Source organism: Sapajus apella, unplaced genomic scaffold, assembly GCF_009761245.1.
Source record: "Sapajus apella isolate SASKATOON/1434 unplaced genomic scaffold, GSC_monkey_1.0 scaffold14, whole genome shotgun sequence".
Classification (NCBI taxonomy): Eukaryota; Metazoa; Chordata; class Mammalia; order Primates; family Cebidae; genus Sapajus; species Sapajus apella.
The window spans coordinates 16,634,145-16,653,300 of NW_022436954.1; the positions used below are offsets into that span (position 1 = coordinate 16,634,145).

A 19,156-nucleotide genomic window follows, 5' to 3' on the forward strand; every position below is an offset into this window, starting at 1 on the left:
TTCAATTTTTTTTAAGACACGGGGATCTCTCTCTATTGGCCAAGTTGGTATTGAACTCCTGAACTCAGGCAATCCTAATTACCCTGACTTGATCCTGTTAATGTATATATTTATCAAAACATCACTGTATCCCATGAATATGTACAACAATTATTATGTGTTAATTAAAATAAAACTTTAAAAAGACTGAGCATGGTGGTTCACGCCTCTAATCCCAGCACTTTGGGAAGCTGAGGGTCGGGGGATCATATGCGGCCATGAGTTCGAGACCAGCCTGGCCAACAAGGCAAAACCCCATCTCTACTAAAAATACAAAAATCAGCCAGGAGTGGTGGCACATGCCTGTAATCCCAGCCACTTGGGAGGCTGAGGCACGAGAATCGCTTGAACTTAGGAGGTGGAGGTTGCAGTGAGCTGAGACAGCACCACTGCACTCCAGCCTTGGTGACAGGGTGAGACCCTGTTGCCTAGCCCTAAGCCCCCACTTAAAAATATATGTATATATACTAGGCCGGGCACAGTGGCTCACACCTATAATCCCAGCACTTTGGGAAGCCAAGGTGGGTGGATCATGAGGTTGGGAGTTCAAGACGAGCCTGGCCAATATGGTGAAACCGTGTTTCTATTAAAAATATAAAAAATTAGCTGGGTGTGATGGCAGGCACCTGTAGTCCCAGCTACTCGGGAGGCTGAAGCAGGAGAATTGCTTGAACCTGGCAGGTGGAGGTTGCAGTGAGCAGAAATCTCACCACTGCACTCCAGCCTGGGCAACAAGAATGGGACTCTGTCTCAAAACGAACAAATAAACAAACACTTGGGCCACGTGCAGTGGCTCATGCCTGTAATTCCAGCACTCTGGAAAGCTAAGGTGGGTGGATTACTTGAGTTCAGGAGTTCGAGACCAGCCTGGCCAACATGGTAAAACTCTATCTCTACTAAAAATACAAAAATTAGCCAGATATGTTGGCGCATGCCTGTAGTCCCAGCTACTCAGGAGGCCAAGGCAAGAGGATCGCTTGAACCCAGAAGGCGGTGGTTGCAGTGAGCTGAGATTGTGCCACTGCACTCTGGCCTGGGTGACAGAGAATCCATCTCAAAAAAAAAAAGGAAAGAACACTAAACTAAACTAAAAGAAAAAAAGAATCCCATGCAAAGTCAGCTGAGAAAATAGGTTATATGATTTTGAAAAGATGATCAGAGGCCTGCTGGTACTTTCAGCGGGGTCTACTCACTGAAAGAGGCAAATGGTGATTCTGTACCAGTATTTCAATATTCAGGCTTAGGAAACTAAAACTTTTTTTTTTTTTTTCTGGTGCACCCTTGGCAGATTTTTTTTTTTTTTTTTTAACTAAAACATTTTAAAAATTTGTGGTCTTAATGAAGTAAAGGAAACATTTTATTAACTCAATCAAGGTTGTGGAGACAGTACAAGTTAAAAGAGACTGTTTATATACCATAATTTTTTTTTTTTTTTTTAAGACAGAGTTTCGCTCTTATTACCCAGGCTGGAGTGCAATGGCACGATCTCGGCTCACTGCAACCTCCGCCTCCTGGGTTCAGGCAATTCTCCTGCCTCAGCCTCCTGAGTAGCTGGGATTACAGGCACGCGCCACCATGCCCAGCTAATTTTTTGTAGTTTTAATAGAGACGGGGTTTCACCATGTTGACCAGGATGGTCTCAATCTCTTGACCTCGTGATCCACACGCCTCGTCCTCCCAAAGTGCCGGGATTATAGGCATGAGCCACCGCGCCCGGCCCATAATTTTTTTTTGAAACAGGATTTCACACTGTTGCCCATGCTGGAGTGTAGTGGCGCAATCATAGCTCACTGTAACCCCAAACTCCTGGCCTCAAGCAATCCTCCCACCTAAGCCTCTTGAGTAGTTGGGACCATAAGCTCACACCATCATGCCCAGCTAACTAAAAAAAAATTGGGGGCAAGGGGAGTGGGTGCAGTGGCTCACGCCTGTAATCCCAGAACTTTGGGAGGCCAAGGCAAGCGGATCACGAGGTCAGGAGATCAAGACCAGCCAGACCAACATGATGAAACCCCACCTCTACTAAAAAATACAAAAATTAGCCAAGCCTGGTGGCAAGCCCCCATAATCTCAGCTACTCAGGAGGCTGAAGCAGGAGAATCACTTGAACCCGGAAAGCGGAGGTTGCAGTCAGCTGAGATCCCTTCGTTGTACTCCAGCCTAGGTGACAGAGCAAGACTTCATCTCCCAAAAAAAAAAAAAAATCTTTTTTAGAGACGGGGGTCTTCCTCTGTCACCCAGGCTGGTCTCAAACTGCTGGCCTCAAGTGATCCTCCCATGCCCATCTCCCAAAGCACTGGGGTTACAGTTGTAAGCCACTGTGCTAGGCCCATGATTCCAATTTTTGAGAAAGTAGAGAGAAAGGAATGTTATCTTTCCTAAAAAGAGACTGTTTTGGGAAGTAAAATAGTACCTGATATTACCCCACACTATAAACTTTACACATCCTTCTCTATCACAGGAGCAGGTAGCTTGGTGGTTCTACTGCCAAAAGTCTAGAGAGCCACCTGACCTGACGAGGTATATATTTGACTTTCTTTTCTTCTGACTTTGCAGACTACTTACTGCCACAATTCTTGTTATGGCCAAAATGACTGTCTACACTAAGGGTGGAGACTCCTTGACAGTATAGGTTTCAAGGCCACACATCAGCTGCTAGGAGACTAAGCCAAAGAAAAAGGTTTTAGGTTGCCACTTACTTCAAAGCAAGGCCACTTTACCTTGGAGCATTCTAGTCTCTCATTTACTTTGCAATTTTTCTGCAAGTTCTTCAAATTTCTTGCCTCTTTCCTGCTAATATACTGAATATGTAAGTTCATGTGAGCTGCTTACTATCTTGTTAATAAAATTTTCTGTCCTAAGGATATAACCTAATTACTGTGTATAATTTCAGATTCTCACAAAAAAATGTATGTAGTTCCCACTCACGTATAATTGATTAAATTTATGTCACTGTTTCTAAAATGGCTTAATTAGGGGAAAAAAATTTATACTCTATAATGCTCCCACAAATATTGCCATCCCTTTAAACTTCATCTATACTTATTGTCCCATGACTTGATACTCATAAGTTTTCGTCTTAGAAGTAATCTCATTTCATTAAGATCTTTCTTCGTGACAAGATAGTTGCGTAATAACAAAAACTATTTATTGGCTTTTAAATTGCAATTTCAATTTTGCAGCATCTCTGTACATCGCTTTGGCAAATAGAAATTCCTAACAAATAACACTTTGAGGTTTCCAAGTGTAAGAGACTAAATGCTTTTTGCTTTTGTTTTGAGACAAGGTCTTGCTCTGTTTGTTGTCCAGGCTGAAGTGCCTTGGTGCCATCAAAGATCACTGAAAGCCTTAACCTCCTGGGCTCAAGTGATCATCCTGTCTCAGCCTCTCGAGTAGCTGAGACCACAGGTATGTGTCACTACACCGGACCAATTTTTTAATTTTTTGCAGAGACCTGGGAGGTGGGTTGGATGTCTCTTTTTGTTCCCCAGGCTGGTCTCCAACTCCTGGCCTCCAACGATCCTCTCACCTCAGCCTTCCAAAGTGCTGGGATTATAGTTGTGAGCCATGGCACCCAGCCCAGACTAAATCTTTTTGAACAATTACTAAAAAAACAAATAATCCCATTGTTAGATAATGCCTATAGATAATCACCAACTTCCAAATGCTGGACTGAAGATACTATCACAATACTTTAAGCGCAAAAGATAATCAACAAATGGAAATGAATTTTAACGGGATAAGCGGGTTCTCTACATCTTTTGTATTGAAATTCTAATTTTAAACGAAGAAATAGGCGAGGTGGTGGTTGAAACCTATAATCCCAGCACTCTGGAAGCCCAAGGTGGACAGATTGCCTGAGCCCAGGAGTTTGAAACTATAGTGAGCTATGACTGCACCACTGCACTGCAACTTGGGGAACTGAGGGAGACCCTGTCATTCATTCATTTGTACATACATGCATATAGCGTTCTAATTAAATAGGCAGATAAAAAAACATATTTATCTCAACTATCTTCCTAATCCTCAATTAAAAGCACATAAATAAAAAAGCTATAAATAAAGCCCAAAGACAGAAGAGGAAATAACAAATCAAAGATGTCAACAAAATATGGGAAAATAAAAAGTGAAGAGGCTGGGCACGGTGGCTCACAGATGTAATCCCAAGGCTTTGGGAGGCCAAGATGGGATGGTCTCTTGAGCCCAGGAGTTTTTGAGACCAGCCTGGACACCACAGGGAGACTCTGTCTCTACAAAAAATTTTTTTTTAAAATTAGCCAGGGGTGGTGGCATGTACCTGTGGTCCCAGCTACTTGGGAGGCCAAGGCAGAAGGACCACTTGAGCCCAGGGGTTCAAGACCAGCAAGGGAACATAGTAACACCTTGTTCTGCAAAAAAGTAAGTAGCGGGTGTGGTGGCATGTGCCTGTGACAGCTACAAGGGAGGCTGAGGTGGGCGGATTGCTTGGGCATGGAAGGTCAAGGCTGCAGTGAGCTGTGATTGAACTACTCCACTGCATTCCAGTATGGGTGACAGAGTGAGACCCTGTCTCAAAAAAAAAAAAAAAAAAGGAAGCCTCCAATTTCTTGCCAGGGTCAAGCATAAGCCTGCCTATCAGCTTTCTGGATGTAAAAAGCAGAATGAGAAATCGTGTTAATTTATTTTTACCATATTTATCTCCATTTGGCCTTTGTAACTGGTGCACCACTCACCACAAAACACTCAAGTGGTGTTTGGTATTTCCTTTTATTTTTTTTTTGGAGACGGAGTTTCGCTCGTTACCCAGGCTGGAGTGCAATGGTGTGATCTCGGCTCACCGCAACCTCCACCTCCTGGGTTCAGGCAATTCTCCTGCCTCAGCCTCCTGAGTAGCTGGGATTACAGGCACACGCCACCATGCCCAGCCAATTTTTTTGTATTTTTTTAGTAGAGACGGGGTTTCACCATGTTGACCAGGATGGTCTCGATCTCTTGACCTTGTGATCCACCCGCCTCGGCCTCCCAAAGTGCTGGGATTACAGGTGTGAGCCACCACGCCCGGCCTGGTGTTTGGTATTTCTGAATCTGGAGCCTTCCCTGAACCTTAGCTACCTAGAGCCTCCAGTTTGGAACCATTACTGGGTTCTTGGTTCGAATCAGTTCACTTTCTGCTCCAACTTCATTTCACTTCTAGGCTGTTGCTTCTTCTGCATTGTTAAACCAGTTAAAACTCTTCCTTGGCCGGGCGCGGTGGCTCAAGCCTGTAATCCCAGCACTTTGGGAGGCCGAGGCAGGTGGATCATGAGGTTAAGAGATCGAGACCATCCTGGTCAACATGGTGAAACCCCGTCTCTACCAAAAATACAAAAAATTAGCTGGGCATGGTGGTGCGTGCCTGTAATCCCAGCTACTCAGGAGGCTGAGGCAGGAGAATTGCCTGAACCCAGGAGGCGGAGGTTGAGGTGAGCCGAGATCGTGCCATTGCACTCCAGCCTGGGTAACAAGAGTGAAACTCCGTCTCAAAAAAAAAAAAAAAAAAAAAAAAAAACTCTTCCTCTACATTTCCTTCTCCCAAAAATGTAGAGAAGCTTGCTCTCTTTTTCTACTTTTCCCATTCTGTTCTTACATGTTTATATCCATTTTATTCCTTTACTATAATTTTATATGGCTTAAAAAGAAGTGGGGCCTGAAGGCACATACCTGTAGTCGCAGCTACTCGGGAGGTGGAGGCAGAAGAATCACTCGAGTCCAAGATGCTGTAGAGAAATATAATCATGCCTGTGAATGCAGAGCATAGGCAACAGAGGGAGACCCCATTTCTTTTTTCTTTTCCTTTTTTTTTTTTTTTGAGACGGAGTTTCACTCATGTTACCCAGGCTGGAGTGCAATGGCGCGATCTCGGCTCACCGCAACCTCCGCCTCCTGGGTTCAGGCAATTCTCCTGCCTCAGCCTCCTGAGTAGCTGGGATTACAGGCACGTGCCACCATGCCCAGCTAATTTTTTGTATTTTTAGTAGAGACGGGGTTTCACCATGTTGACCAGGATGGTCTCGATCTCTTGACCTCGTGATCCACCCGCCTCGGCCTCCCAAAGTGCTGGGATTACAGGCTTGAGCCACCGCGCCCGGCCAGGAGACCCCATTTCTTTGAAAAATTTGTGCTGTATGCAATTCTGCCTGTTACTTAGTATCTTTGGGATGATAGAGCCTTAGGAGATGAAAAATAAAATAAATAAAACAGTAAACATATGGTCACTCTGTCATGTTTAACCACAAATTTGTAATCACAGTAAAAAATTCCTGATATTATGGAGCTTATATTTAACAAGGGGGAAACCGACAATAAAAATAATTAAAATATGTTTGAAAGTAATAAATGCGTATTAAGATTAAGCAGGGCCAGGCGCAGTGGCTCATACCTGTAATCCCAGCACTTTGGAAGGCCGAGGCAGGTGGATCACTTGAGGTCAGGGACTTCAAGACCAGCCTGGCCAACATGGTGAAACCCCATCTCTACTAAAAATACAAAAATTACCTGAGTGTGGTGACGCATGCCTGTAGTCCCAACTACTCGGGAGACAGAGGCAGAATTGCTTGAACCTGGGAGGCAGAGGTTGCAGTGAGCTGAGATCGTGCCACTGCACTCCAGCCTGGTGCCTGGTGACAGAGTGAGACTCTGTCTCAGGAAAAAAAAAAAAGACAATAACAATGTTCTGACATACTGCTGAACTAGAAAAAAAAACCACAATGAGGGGTACTGGGAATAGAGTTTAAGTGGAAAGAGGGAATATAGACCTGGCTTTTGAATTGCAGAAGCAGGGCTGATTTAGAACACTGAGAAGGTAGTAGGTTGATTTCTTTTTTTAAAGATTACATTACTGGCTGGGTGCAGTGGCTCACTCCTGTAATCTCAGCACTTTGGGAGGCCAGGGCAGGTGGATCACCTGAGATCAGGAGTTTGAGACCAGCCTGACCAACATGGTGAAACCCCATCTCTACTAAAAATACAAAAATTAGTTGGGCATGGTAGCAGTCGCCTGTAATCCCAGCTACTGGGGAGGCTGAGGCAGGAGAATCGCTTGAACTCGGGAGGCAGAGGTTGCAGTGAGCCAAGATCGTGCCATTGCACTTCAGCCTGAGTGACTAGGCAAGACTCCGCCTCAAAAAAAAAAGTTACGTTACTTTTTCTTTTTTTTTTTTTTTTCCCATGGCTGCTCTCGAACTCCTGACCTCAGGCACAGTTGTGGGTGCCTGTAATGCCAGCTGCTCAGGAGGCTGAGGCAGGAGAATCACTTGAACCCAGGAGGTGGAGGTTGCAGTGAGCTGAGATTGTGCCATTGCACTCCAGCCTATGCGACAGAGCGACACTACGTCTCAAAAACAAAAACAAAACCAAAAAAACCTGAGATATAATTCACATTCCATACAAATCACCATTTTAGTACAACTCAGTGGTTTTAGTATATTCACAGACATGTACAACCACCACCACTATCTGATTTTGGAAACTTTTTTTTTTTTCAGACAGGATCTTACTCTTGTCACCCAGGTTGGAATGCAGTGGTGTAAACATGGCTCACTGCAGCCTCAACCTCCCAGGGGGTCAGGTGATCCTCCCACCTCAGCCTCCCAAGTAGATGGGAACTACAGGCGTGTGCCACCACGCCATGTTAATTTTCTGTAAATTTTGTAGACATAGGGTTTCACCATGTTGCCCAGACTTGTCTCAAATTCCTGAATTAAAGTGACCTGCCTGCCTCAGCCTCTCAAAGTACTGGCATTACCGGCATGAGCCACCACACCTGGCCTAGAACATGCTCATAATACCAAAAAGAAATCCTAGCTGAATAATAGTCCATTATATGGAATATCTTTTTGTTTAGTGATACCACATTGTGTTTGCTGATTTATCAGTTGATAGCCATTTGACTTGTCTCTACTTTTTGGTTGGTATGAATAATATTGCTAACAACATCCACGTGTAAGTTTTTACATTAACATATGTTTTCAATTCCCTTGAGTATATAACTAGATGTGAAATTCCTAGGTCATATGGTAATTCAACATTTAACTTTTTGAGGAACTGCCAAATTGTTTTCCAAAGCAGCTGTATCATTTTACATACAGCAGTAGGTTGAAATTTAAGATTAGTATATAAATTAAGGACAGCCAAGCATGACGGTATACACCTGTATTCCTAGCTACTCAAGAAGCTGAGACAAGAGGATCACATGAGGCCAGGAATTCAAGGCTAAAGCATACTATGACAGCACCTGTGAATAGCCACTGCACTCTAGCCTAGGTTACATAGAGAGATTTTGCCTTTATAAATTTTTTTTCTAAAAAGGAGTAAAGATGACAGATACTGTGTATGGGTCTTTCTCTTCCTTTATCTCCAAGTGATTGGCTCTTTTTCACAGTCCCACTTTGTGTTCTCCCATACTCTTTTATTTTTTTTCAGATGGAGTTTCTCTCTTGCTGCCCAACCTGGAGTAGTGGCATGATCTCGGCTCACTGCAACTTCTGCCTCCTGGATTCAAGCAATTATCCTGCCTCAACCTCCCAAGTAGCTGGGATTACAGACGTGCACCACCATGCTCGGCTAATTTTTTTTTTTTTTTTTTTTTGGGTTAGACATGGGGGTTTCACCATGTTGGTCAGGCTGGTCTCGAACTCCTGACCTCAAGTGATCCATCGGCCTCCCAAAGTGCTGGGATTACAGGCATGCACCACTGTGCCCAGCCCCAATCTCTTTTAATCTATAATATACAACTCATATCCACATGCTATTGCTGTACTCCTTTAATTTCAATATTCTTTGCCCCCAGTGGGCTGGGTGGTTCATTTCCTTAAATGCTTTGGCAAATATTAAAGTATTGATATGAGATTTTTCTGCTTTTTAATAAATTCTGCTATAAGTTTTCCTCAAAGCACTGCTTTCACTGAATCCCATGAGTTTCATTATGTTCTCACTACCTTATATCTTAAAATGCTTTCTGATATCATTTGTGGATTTTTTTTTTTTTTTTTTTTTTTGAGACGGAGTTTCACTCATGTTACCCAGGCTGGAGTGCAATGGCACGATCTCAGCTCACCGCAACCTCCGCCTCCTGGGTTCAGGCAATTCTCCCGCCTCAGCTTCCTGAGTAGCTGGGATTACAGGCACGCACCACCATGCCCAGCTAATTTTTTGTATTTTTAATAGAGACGGGGTTTCACCATGTTGACCAGGATGGTCTCGATCTCTTGACCTCGTGATCCACCCGCCTCGGCCTCCCAAAGTGCTGGGATTACAGGCGTGAGCCACCGCGCCCGGCCCATTTGTGGATTTTTTAATGCATAAGCTTGTTTTAATTTTTATTTTAGCTTCAGAGGTATATGTGTAGGTTTATCATATAGATTGCGTGTCACGAAAGTTTAGTTTATTATTTGGTTTGGTATATATTATTTTGTCACCCAGGTAATAAGCCTGCCACTCAATGTTTCTGTTTTTTGAGAGGAGCCTTGATGGTTGCCCAGGCTGGAGTGCAGTGGCACAATCTTGGCTCACTGCAGCCCCCACCTCCCAAGTTCAAGCAATTCTTCTGCCTCAGCCTCCCAAGCAGCTGGGACTACAGGTTAACGCCACCATGCCTGGCTATTTTTTTTGTATTTTAATAGAGACAGGGTTTTATCGTGTTGCCCAGGCTAGTTGCAAACTCCTGAGCTCAAGCAATCTGCCCACCTCTGCCTCCCAAAGTGCTGGGATTACCGGCGTGAGCCATTGCGCCCGGCCTTTTTTCTTTTCTTTTGAGACAGAGTCTCACTCTTGTTGCCCAGGCTGGAGTGCAATAGTGCAATCTGGTCTCACTGCAACCTCCGCCTCCTGGGTTCAAGCAATTCCCCTGCGTCAGCCTCTTGAGTAGCTAAGATTACAGGTATGTACCACCATGCTCGGCTAATTTTGTATTGTTATTATAGATAGGGTTTCTCCATGTTGGTCAGGCTGATCTCAAACTCCTGACCTCAGGTGATCTGTGCGCCTTGGCCTCCCAAAGTGCTGGGATTATAGGCATGAGCCACCATGCCCGGCTAAAGTTTCTTTTTATATACAAAATGGTAAGTATTTTTATGTCTCTCAGAAAACAATTAAATGGGAGCTATAATTTGTAAGACTTCAAACTACTTTGTTTTCCAATGTTTGTATTATGGTTAACACGTAATGTAAAATTTACCTTTTTTTTTTTTTTCTTTTGAGACGAAGTCTCACTCTGTCACCCAGGCTGGAGTGCAGCGGAACAATCTCGGCTCATTGCAACCTCCACCTCCCAGGTCCAAGCAATTCTCCTGCCTCAGCCTCCCAAGTACTACTCCCGAGCCACTAGGCCCAGCTAAGTTTTTTGTATTTTTAGTAGAGACAGGGTTTCACCATGTTAGCCAGGATGGTCTTGATCTCCTGACCTTCTGATCCACCTGCCTCACCCTCCCAAAGTGCTGGAATTACAGGCGTGAGCCACTGTGCCTGGTGAAAATTTACCATCTTAGCCTTTTTTTTTTTTGTTTTGAGATGGTGTTTCACTCTTGTTGCCTGGGCTGAGTGCAATGGCGCAATCTTGGCTCACTGCAACCTTTGCCTCCAGGGTTCAAGCGATTCTCCTACGTTAGCCTCCCCGGTAGCTGGGATTACAGCCACGCCTGGCTCATTTTTTGTATTTTTAGTGGAGACAGGGTTTCTCCATGTTGGTCAGGCTTATCTCGAACTCCCAACCTCAGGCGATCCACCCACCTGAGCCTCCCAAAGTGCTGGGAGTACAGGTGCGAGCTACCACACCCAGCCCCATCTTTTTTTTTTTTTTTTTTTTGAGACGGAGTTTCACTCTTGTTACCCAGGCTGGAGTGAAATGGCGCGATCTCGGCTCACCGCAACCTTCGCCTCTTGGGTTCAGGCAATTCTCCTGCCTCAGCCTCCTGGGCAGCTGGGATTACAGGCACACGCCACCATGCTCAGCTAATGTTTTGTATTTTTAGTAGAGACGGGGTTTCACCATGTTGACCAGGATGGTCTCGATCTCTTGACCTCGTGACCCACCCGCCTTGGCCTCCCAAAGTGCTGGGATTACAGGCTTGAGCCACCGCGCCCGGCCCCAGCCCCATCTTAACTATTTTTAAGTGAAGAGTTTAGTGGTATTATTCATTCATAAAGTTGTGTAATGATCACCACACCATCTCCAGATCTGTTTTCATTTTTTACAGCTGAAACTATGTAACCATTAAACAGTAACTCACATTCCACATTACTGCCAGCCCTGGCAACCACCATTCTACTTTCTGTCTATAACTCTGAATACCCTAGGTACTTAAAATAACAGGAATCATACAGTATTTGCCTTCTTTGTGACTGGCTTATTTTCACTTAGCATAATGACTTTAATCATCCCTGCTTTACTACATTGCAAACTCACTTCCTTTTTAATGCAGAGTAATATTTCATTATATGGACATACCACCCAATACAAAAATAGATGAATACAGTATAGTTAGTACACTAAGTTTTTTGTTTTGTTCTGCTCCATAGCCCAGGCTAGAGTGCAGTGGCACAGCTCACCACAATCTCCACCTCCAGGGTTCAAGCAATCCATGTGCCTCAGCCTCCCAAGTAGCTCAGGACTACAGGTGCGTGCCACCACACTTGGCAAATATTTGTATTTTTAGTAGAGACGGGCTGGTCTCTATTGCTAGCCTCAAATAATCCAACCACCTCAGCCTCCCAAAGTGCTGGGATTACAGGCGTGAACCTCCACGCCTGGCCTATAAATTTTAGATGACAGAGTGAGACTTTGTCTCAGAAAAAAAAAAAGTACCTACAAGAGTATTTACCACACATGAGATACTCAATAAAGCTGTTAATTACATCACTTTACCTTTCACCTTTTACATATTTCTCTAAGGACCAAGGAACATTATATAAATTGATCATGCTCTTGGCCCCACACAAAAAATTTCCAAGATAATACTGCACCCAATCCAATAAACTACAAATAAATAATGCAAGGTTAACCATGTGTAAATTAAGAAGTTTTTTTGAGACAGGGTCTCACTCAGTCATTCAGGCTGGAGTGCAGAGATGCCATCACACTGAAGCCTCAACCTCCTTGGCTCAAATGATCTCCCACCTCAGCCTCCCAGTAGCTGAGACCATAGGCATACCCCAATACCCCCAGCTACTTTTTCGTATTTTTAGTAGAGATGGCGTTTCACCATGTTGCCCAGGCTAGTCTCGAACTCCTGACCTCACCCAATCTGCCCACCTTGGCCTCCCAAAATGTTGAGATTACAGGTGCCTGGCTAATTAAAAGTTTTTAATAAGAAACATTAAATTAGGCCGGGCGCGGTGGCTCAAGCCTGTAATCCCAGCACTTTGGGAGGCCGAGGTGGGTGGAACACGAGGCCAAGAGATCGAGACCATCCTGGTCAACATGGTGAAACCCCGTCTCTACTAAAAATACAAAAAAAATTAGCTGGGCATGGTGGCGCGTGCCTGTAATCCCAGCTACTCAGGAGGCTGAGGCAGGAGAATTGCCTGAACCCAGGAGGCGGAGGTTGCGGTGAGCCGAGATCGTGCCATTGCACTCCAGCCTGGGTAGCAAGAGTGAAACTTGTTTGTCTCAAACAAACAAACAAACAAAAAAAAGAAACATTAAATTAAAAATTGAAGTTATGCCTGGGCGAGGTGGTTCACACCTGTAATCTCAGCACATTGGGAGGCTGAAGCAGGCAGATCACCTGAGTTTGGGAGTTTGAGACCACCCTGGCCAACGTGATGAAACCCCATCTCTACTAAAAATACAAAAATTAGATGGGCATGATGGTGTGTGCCTATAATCCCAGCTACTCGGGAGGCTGAGAGAGGAGAGTCACTTGAACCTGGGAAGTGGAGATTGCAGTGAGCCGAGATTGCACCGCTGTACTCCAACCTGGGTGACAAAGTGAGACTCTGTCTCAAAAAAAATGAAGCAAAAAATAATGGAAGTTACAATTTATATAGAAATTAACAAAATGAAAAATGTTTGACAATAAAACTAACAAAATACAGCAAAAATAATTCAGAGGAAAATTTATGGCAGTAATTGCATTCATAATAAAAGCTTAAATAAATGGGATGAAACAAAGATAACAGCCATACTTGAGGCCAGGCACAGTGGCTCACACTTGTAATCCCAGCACTTTGGGAGGCTGAGGTGGGAGGACTGCAGGAGCCCAGAGGAGTTTGAGACCAGCCTGGGCACAGAGCCAGATCTTGTCTCTAAAAAACAAATTAAAAAAAAAAAGTCATGCTTAACTAGGAGCAATTTTAAAACAAATACCACAAATAAATAAGTTTCACAAACATACGGTTTCTTGAAAATTCCAGGAGAAATAGAATAAAGGAGAAAAACATACTTAAATTTATATTTAAAACAGGGTGTCAGCCAGGCGCTGTGGCTTGCGCCTATAATCCTAGCACTTTAGGAGGCTAAGGCGGGCAGATCACAAGATCAGGAATTCCAGACCAGCCTGACCAACAAGGTGAAACCTTATAAAAACACAAAAATTGGCTGGGCGTGGTGACTGACGCCTGTAATCCCAGCTACTCAGGTGACTGAGGCAGAAGAATCGCTTGAACCTGGGAGGCAGAGATTATAGTGAGCCGAGATCGAGCCACTGCACTCCAGCCTAGGAAACAGAGTGAGACTCTGTCTCAAAACAATAAAATAAAACAGGGTTATCATCTATATTTCAATAAGTATTTCCTAAGTCATCTTTCTCCAAATGACATAATAGTTATGTGGTATACAAAAGGAATTGGGAGGTAGGGGAGAACTCCTAAAGATTAGAAAGAATTCGCTGGGGTGTGGTGGCTCACACCCATAATCCCAGTGCTCTAGGAGGCTGAGGTGAGCTGATCACTTGAGGTCAGGAGTTTGAGACCTGCCGGCCAACATGGTAAAACCCCATTTCTACTAAAAATACAAAAATCAGCCAGCCGTGGTGGTGTGTGCCTGTAGTCCTAGCTACTCCAGAGGCTGAGGCAGGAGAATCACTTTAACCTGGGAGGTGGAGGTGCAGTGAAAGGAGATCCTACCACTGCACCCACCCTAGACAACAAAGTAAGACTCAGTCTCAAAGGAAAAAAAAGAAAAAAAAAAAAAAAAAAAGTTTAAAAAAAAAAAAAAAAAAGATTAGAAAGAATGTTGGCCAGGCACTGTGGCTCATGCCTCTGGGAATCAGAACTAAAGAAACCTCATTCCTGGCCAGGTGCAGTGGCTCACACCTGTAATCCCAGCACTTTGGGAGGCTGAGGTGGGTGGATCACGAGGTCAGGAGTTTGAGACCAGCCTGACCAACATGGTGAAACCCTGTCTCTACTAAAAATACAAAAATTAGCCCAGAGTGGTGACATGTACCTTTAGTCCCAGCTTCTCAGGAGGCAGGAGAATTGCTTGAACTCAGAAGACAGAGGTTATAGTGAGCTGAGATCATACCACTGCACTCCTGGGCAACACAAGACTCCATCTCAAAAAAAAGAAAAAAAAAGAAAGGAAGGACATAAAATGATGCTTAACCATTTCTTTGTGTTTTTTTTTTGTGTGTTTTTTTTTTTTTTTAAGACAGAGTCTTGCTGTATCGCTACAAAAATGGCAGTCTCGCCTCACGGCAACTTCCGCCTCCTGGGTTCAAGCAATTCCCCTGCCTCAGCCTCCTGAGTAGCTAGGACCACAGGCATGCACCACCATGCCTGGCTGTTTTTTTTTTGTTTTTTTTTGAGACAGTCTCGCTCTGTCGCCAGGCGCCAGGCTGGAGTGCAGTGGTGTGATCTCAGCTCACTGCAACCTCCGCCTCCCAGGTCCAAGCAATTGTCCTGCCTCAGCCTCCCGAAGTAGCTGGGACTACAGGCGCATGCCACCACACCCAGCTAATTTTTGTATTTTAGTAGAGACGGGGTTTCACTATGTTGGCAAGGATGGTCTTGATCTCTTGACCTCGTGATTCGCCCGCCTCGGCCTCCCAAAGTGCTGGGATTACAGGTGTGAGCCACCGCGCCTGGCCTGTTTTTGTTGTTGTTGTTGTTTTGTATTTTAGTAGAGACAGGGTTTCACCACATTCACCAGAATGGTCTCGATCTCCTGGCCTCATGATCCACATGCCTTGGCCTCCCAAAGTGCTAGGATTACAGCTATGAGCCACCTCTTAACTACTTCTTTACTATTTCTTTCACATGTATGAATCAAAAGTAAAGGCAGTATTTTCCAAAACAGCCATACTGTTATTACTCTTTTTTTTTTTTTTTTTTTTTTTTTTTTTGAGACAGAGTCTCACTCTGTCGCCCAGGCTGGAGTGCAGTAGCACAATGTTGGCTCACTGGAACCTCCGCCTCTTGGGTTCAAGTGATTCTCTTGCCTCAGCCTTCCCAGTAGCTGGGACAACAGGTGTGTGACACCATACCTGGCTAATTTTTTGTATTTTTAGTAGAGACAGGGTTTCACCTTGCTAGCCAGGATGGTCTTGATCTCCTGACCTTGTGATCCACCCGCCTTTCGGCCTCCCTTACGGGCCTGAGCGACCATGCCCAGCCAAGTTATTACTTCTTTTCATTTTATTTTTCTGCTCCATGGGAAGATTCTGTAAGCTATGACCTATGAATTCTTGATTTATCTTTTTACTGAGAAGACCCTATTAAGTTCAGCCATGCATGTTAATTGCCAGGCCAGGCATGGCCACCCCACCCAGCCTCTTGGGAGGATTTTTAACAAACTGGCCCACATTTACTCTTTAGTTAAAAGCAAGAAATCAGCCAGTCCCCTTGGCTCAAACTTGTAATCCCAGCACTATGGGAGGCCAAGAGGGACAGATCACCTGAGGTAGGGAGACCAACCTGACCAACATGGAGAAACATACAAAATTAGCTGGGCTTGGTGGCCCATGCCTCTAATCCCAGGTACTCGGGAGGCTGAGGAAGAAGAATCGCTTGGACCTGGGAGTCAGAGGTTGCAGTGAGCCAAGACTGCGTCATTGCACTCCAGCCTGGGCCACAAGAGTGAAATTCTGTTTCATTAAAAAAAAAAGGGGGGGGGCAAGAAATCTACCTTCCAAGGGCATAAAAATAATGTTTAAATCCCTTTGGAAATTTTAAAATGCTTTTACAGATTTTAAAACCAAACTTTAGAAAGGTTTGATTCCCCCTGGCAGCCTTATTTGCATTCTTCCTCTATTCTGTCACAGAATATTTTCAGATATTTTTGTGTATGTGTTTTTTTTTTTTTTTTTTTTGAGACAGAGTTTTGCTCTTGTTGCCCAGGCTGGAGTCCAATGGCGTGATCTCAACTCACCGCAACCTCTGCCTCCCAGGTTCTGCAATTCTCCCGCCTCAGCCTCCCAAGTAACTGGGATTACAGGCATGTGGCACCACATTCTGCTAATTTTTGTATTTTTAGTAGAGACAGGGTTTCTCCATGTTGGTCAGGCTGGTCTCGAACTCCTGATCCCAGGTGATCCGCCCACCTCAGCCTCCCAAAGTGCTGGGATTACAGGCATGAACCACCACGTCTAGCCTATTTTCAGTTTTTATTGGTCTCCGCAATTTGATAGGAAGTAACTCTATGCACTTTCCCTTGCTAAATACATGCAGGAAAAATGGTTTATGTAAATTCACCTTACTCAGCTCCACACCTCATGTTAGAAGTTACTTTAGAATCTTCTGGACCTAAAGTTCAAATAAACTTCCTTCAAGATTAAGCTCCTGGGCTGAACTCCCTGGCTTATATACGTAATCCCAACACTTTGGAAGGCTGAGGTGGGAGGATTCCCTGAGCCCAGGTATTTGAGGTTAAAGTTAGCTACGAAGGCGCAACTGCACTCCAGCCTGAGGGACAGCGCAATATCTTATCTCTAACAGTAATAATATTAATTGTAAGGTCTTTTAGGCTGACTGACACTGCCATGGACATTATGTTAACCTCTGTGACCTGCACAAACACTCCAGACGAGTTCCTGGAAAATCTAAGGTAACTGGAAGAAGAATAAATGATCAACCCCTGTGGTGCCTACATAACTTTGAGACATTCTCTATTGTTCCTTATTCAAGCCCTAATTGATAAGGCCATTCGACTCTGTAAGGGACCTTAGTCAACAACCTATGACCCCTTCCCAGCTTGCAAATCTACAACCCCCTCCCAGCTTGCAAAAAAACCCGCCCTAAACTGTAACTTTCCACTGCCCACCCCAAACCTATAAAACCAACTCCTATCCTACTGCCCTTTGCTAAAGCCCTTTTCAGCCTCAGCCCGCCTGCACCCAGCTGAATAAACAGCCATACTGCTCACACAAAGCCTGTTTAAGGGTTCTCTTGATTCAGCACACGCATTTTAACACTAATAAAATTTTAAAAACCAAAAAATTAAAAGACTTCTCCTGAGCTGAAAAATGGAGAGTTGAAACAACAAAAACCTTATAATTGAGCTGGAGCCACTACATCCACACAGAAAAAGGATAAACACTCATAAAACAACACACAAAATCTGGAAGCTAACTTAGTGTAAAGGAAGAGTCCATTGTTTCTTATTATCATACATCTCCCATTGAACGTGTCCAATAAATTCTATCACCTTAGGAAATGAGTTTTTCAAACTAAGTGTAATGAGAAAATAGATAATTTCTCTCTCTCTCTTTTTTTAGACGTAGTTTTGCTCTTGCCCAGGCTGGCATGCAACAGCGCAATCTCGGCTCACTGCAACCTCCGCCTCCCGGGTTCAAGCAATTATCCCGCCTCAGCCTCCCGAGTAGCTGGGATTACAGGCGCCCACCACCACGCCCGGCCAATTTTTGAATTTTTAGTAGAGACAGGGTTTCACCATGTTGCCCAAGCTGGTCTCGAACTCCCTCTCTTTTTTCGTTTTGGCTGTGGGGTGGCCAGACAACGAAGAAATACAAGTGAAATGCTACGCTGAATTGACCAGGCTAACTGGGAACTCACTGGAAAAGTGAAAACTGAGATGAATTAGTGATTAGCTCAAGAAGGTGCTTAGCCACTTACCCCTCTTTAATGAGAATGGATCGCTGGTTTCCACTGGTCGTTCCACTGCCAGTAAGAAGACAGTCGTGAACCTTGGGTCCCTTTTTTCACTAGTCAACAGTCACCCTCACCTACACGCGGAGTACATATTTGGCACTCAACAAATCTTCATTGAATGAAACCCTACCTCACTCATATAGGCACCTAACCCCGGAGTTATGGCCCCCCAAATTACCTCCAAAACGCCAGACGACCTAACCCAAAGAGCTGAAAAAGTAGAGAGGAAAGCTCCAGGGTGGAGGGGATTCTCTCTCAAACAAGCAGGGGCCATGGGGCCTAACAGCAACCCAACTTCCCATAGAAAACTCAGGGGCCCAGGGATTGAACCGCGGCTAATCCCCTTCCACTTCCACGAAGTAGCAGCCAACGGGCCGCAGATCCATAGCCTCCCATCCGGGGGCGCTGAGAGATCTTGGGGTATCCCCCCTCAAAGTTAGTACCTGCGAAGCTGCGGCACAGAGAGTAGCTCCGGGATCTCATTACGGAGGCCGGGGCCTGGGGCCGGCCAGCCGCGCCACCTGGCTGAGGGTTTCGCGCTCCGCAGCTGCAGTGACGGCACAGATCGCAGATAGACACCAAAGGCTTCAGAAGGGTCCTGACTCGCAGGCCCCGGACGTTTTGCTCCTAGGACTCCGCGAGTTGTCGCACTCGCGTCGACTGGCGCCCTTCAGGGCTTCCCTCACTGGTTAAGCGGTCACTCCTGCCTTTAGCCCAGCAGCCGGTAGCTTCCCGGCGCCGCCATCGTTAGTGTTTGTTTTCATCCGCTTCGGAAAGGCCGAGGGGGTGGAAGAGGGCTACGGCGGAAATCCAGATGCCTAACCTTAGTCGCACTTTCGGCACAGCATGGATGCCCTATTTATTCTTTTAGTCCTCTAAATCTCCAGGAAAGTTGATTTCCTTTCCGCGTAAGCTTTCTTGTCCAATCTTTCTAAGCTGCTCAGGATAAATAAAGACTGAAAAGAGGTGTCTGAGAAGAGAGAGTGACCGTTTGGGCCGCGTGTGGAATGTGCGGAGACGAACCGCAGGTCATGGCGGCGGCAACAGTGAGGAC

At 44.9% G+C, this 19,156-nt stretch overlaps 1 protein-coding gene across 21 annotated transcripts in view; it reads right to left on the reverse strand.

Annotated features, from left to right (window-relative positions):
- Positions 1-19,149, reverse strand: part of ATG13 (autophagy related 13) — a 57,871-nt gene extending 38,722 nt beyond the window's left edge. For 8 of the 21 annotated variants that reach the window (XM_032283435.1, XM_032283432.1, XM_032283429.1 and 5 more), the window contains exons 1-3: positions 18,546-19,149; positions 18,067-18,176; positions 5,719-5,774 (exon numbers count right to left, since the gene is read on the reverse strand). The gene's annotated coding sequence lies outside the window, so the exon portion shown is untranslated. The remainder of the gene's footprint in view (positions 1-5,718; positions 5,775-18,066; positions 18,177-18,545) is intronic. The other 13 variants (XM_032283436.1, XM_032283433.1, XM_032283430.1 and 10 more) reach the window with 5 other exon arrangements.
- Between the last annotated feature and the right edge of the window lie 7 nt (positions 19,150-19,156).